A 2795-nucleotide genomic window follows, 5' to 3' on the forward strand; every position below is an offset into this window, starting at 1 on the left:
GCCCGGGAGAGGGCGTGAGCCCCATCGGCCAATCAGAATGACACATGGAAGCTCCTGAGCCAATCAGAGGGCAATTATGTCTCAGTCTTCTATGGCCGAGAGGGACTGAAAGAGCCAATGAGAGAGCGGGAATGGGACACGTGCGTAGCCGTGGGTAAGGACCGCAGGCCTGAGCGTCAGGTGCGGCGGCTGTCCCAGCTTGACCACTTGGGCAGCCCTCGGCCGGTGGTCACCGTCCTTCACCGCAAGGCCACACCGCGGCCATCTGTCTCCCCGCGGGGTGCAGGCCCGAGGATGAGCCTGTCGCCCCTGCCTCCAGCTCCCTGACCAGGACCCAGGAACCCTCTACCTCTCGCCTGGCGCTGGACCAGATTCCCCGGGCCTGGAGCCTAGATAAAGAAAGCAGCTCAATTCTTTGAAGATTAAGGTCAATAAAAGATAAAATCTGAGCTGGTCTACGCCTAGCTTTTCCTTCAAAACCTCTGGCTGTGGAACCAGTTGCTCCTGCAGTTTAATTTTCCCCCTCCCTGGATCAAAATTTTAGTTTTCTCTTGGAGAAATTTGGTGAAGGCTTGAATGTTATTTAAAACTCGGATTACAAGTCTTTCTTCCTTTCTTCTTTCTTTCTTCTTAAATATATTTTATTGATTTCAGAGAGAAAGGGAGAGGGAGAGAAAGAATCATCAATGATGAGAGAGACTCATTGATTTCAGGCTGCCTCCTGCATGCCCCACACTAATGATCAGGCACACAATCTGGGCATGTGCCCTGACTGGGAATCCAACCGTGACTTCCTGGTTCATAGGTCAATGCTCAACCACTGAGCCTAGCTGGCAGGGTGGGTTCTAAGCCTTCCTGATGACAGCATCTTAGGGACCCACTGTATTCCTAAAGCACTATTGTGGACGAAAGGGGCCACATGCTGACCTGACAAGCTCAGGGGAGGCCTGCATGGCAGTCTTGCAAATTCGGAGACCTAAAGTAACCACAAAGGATGGTCTGAAATTAAACGTTAACTAAAAGCAGGGATGGTGGGTAATTACATCCTAGGCTGGTATCTTCACTGACAAGGTCAACCTTTACCTTAACTGAGCCTAAGTGTCTTTTTGCATCTATAATAACATACCCTTGAAATGTCTGGGTAACTTGTAACTTCCCTTTTTCTGGACCCTTTGGGGCACAACCTTATGTGCTGTGTGCCAGGACAGATACCACATATTCCTTCATTATTATTATGTTAATTGTTCCTGCACCCACCTAAATAAGTGTCTGTCATTTTACTTTTTATCCAATCCCAGAGGTTCCCCCACCTCCCTGGCTTTGCTTTCTCCCGCCTCCCTAATCTATCACCAATGGATTCCATGTAACCCACTATGTCTCCTCTTCGGGTTGTAATGTATAAAACAAAGCGCAAGACTGCCGTTATCTCATCCATTGAGATCCTGCTTCCTGCCAATTATTGACAGTTTGGCTCAAATGAACTCACACAAAAAATTCCTTACAGATGTGAATGTTTCTTACGTTCACAACCTGCTAAGGAGTCCGTTCCCATTCTTATTGTGGTTCCTCCCTATGACATGGACAAAATCCGTAACTTCCCTGGGTCTCAGTTTCCTTGTCTATAAAGTGGGGGTAATAATGCCCACCTTAGGATGACCTCAGCATCCCATGCTACTCTTCCTTCAGAAGGCCACACTCGGGGAACAGAAACAGTTGGGAGTTGGAAAAAAAAACAAACGACAATAAGCAAAAATCTTGGATACGGCAAAAAGTGAATTGGGATTGATGGGGCTGTTTCTCTTAATCCTTGAAGAAAACCCTAGTCGGGGACGGGGGGCAGTTCATACAGGGCAGTGTTTTCCTGAAGTTGGCCATCGACAAGAAAAAACTGGGACGTTGGACAATGTCGAATTCGGAGTCTGGGAGCTGGCCTCTCATGGGCACTGTGAGGAAGTTTAAGAAACGGGGATTTGCGTCCCAGCCGGTTTGGCTCAGTGGATAGAGTGTCGCCCTGCAGACTGAAAGGTCTCAGGTTCGATTCTGGTCAAGGGCATGTACCTTGGTTGTGGGCACATCTCCAGTAGGGGGTGTGCAGGAGGCAGCTGATGGATGTTTCTCTCTCATCAATGTTTCTAACTCTCTATCCCTCTCCCTTCCTCTCTGTAAGAAAATGAATAAAATATATTTTTTAAAAAGAATAAATTAAAAAATAAAGAAACGGGGATTTGGGGATTAACAGGACCTCAGTTCCAAGCCGGGCTGCCTATTACTCAGCCTGTGATCTTCAGGCTCACACTCCCCCTTTGGAAAAATGTGTGTAATAAACCCTGCTTTCCCTACTGGTAGAGATTTCATTGTGAGATGCAGGTGATGTGAAATTTCCCATATTTCACCACTAACTAGTTTGCATTAGTGTTTATGTGGCCTTCAGTCCTCTTGCAATTTTATCCTCAGTTAAAAAAAGAAAAAAGTACACCATCATTTCTAAGACATTTCACTTTATTTAAAAGAAGCCAATATACAGGATATAAAGGGTATGATATTTACAACAGTACAGTAAACAGGTTGGTTTCCCAGTAGGATCAGTAGTCTTTCAGTGAGTATAAACCCCCCTTCCCCTTGATGCTAGACCCAGCTGGCAGACAAACAGCAACAGTGGGGTGGGATGGGACTGCAGGATACAAAGTCTCCCTGAAGGGGTTAAAAATCAAGTAGATGCTAAAATGCCCACGAAGGGGTCTTGGCGGTAAGGGGTGCCTTTGCCTCATTCTATTGAGGGCTTGGCAGCAGGAATG

This window comes from Plecotus auritus, assembly GCF_963455305.1.
Source record: "Plecotus auritus genome assembly, chromosome: 2".
In the NCBI taxonomy this organism is placed as follows: Eukaryota; Metazoa; Chordata; class Mammalia; order Chiroptera; family Vespertilionidae; genus Plecotus; species Plecotus auritus.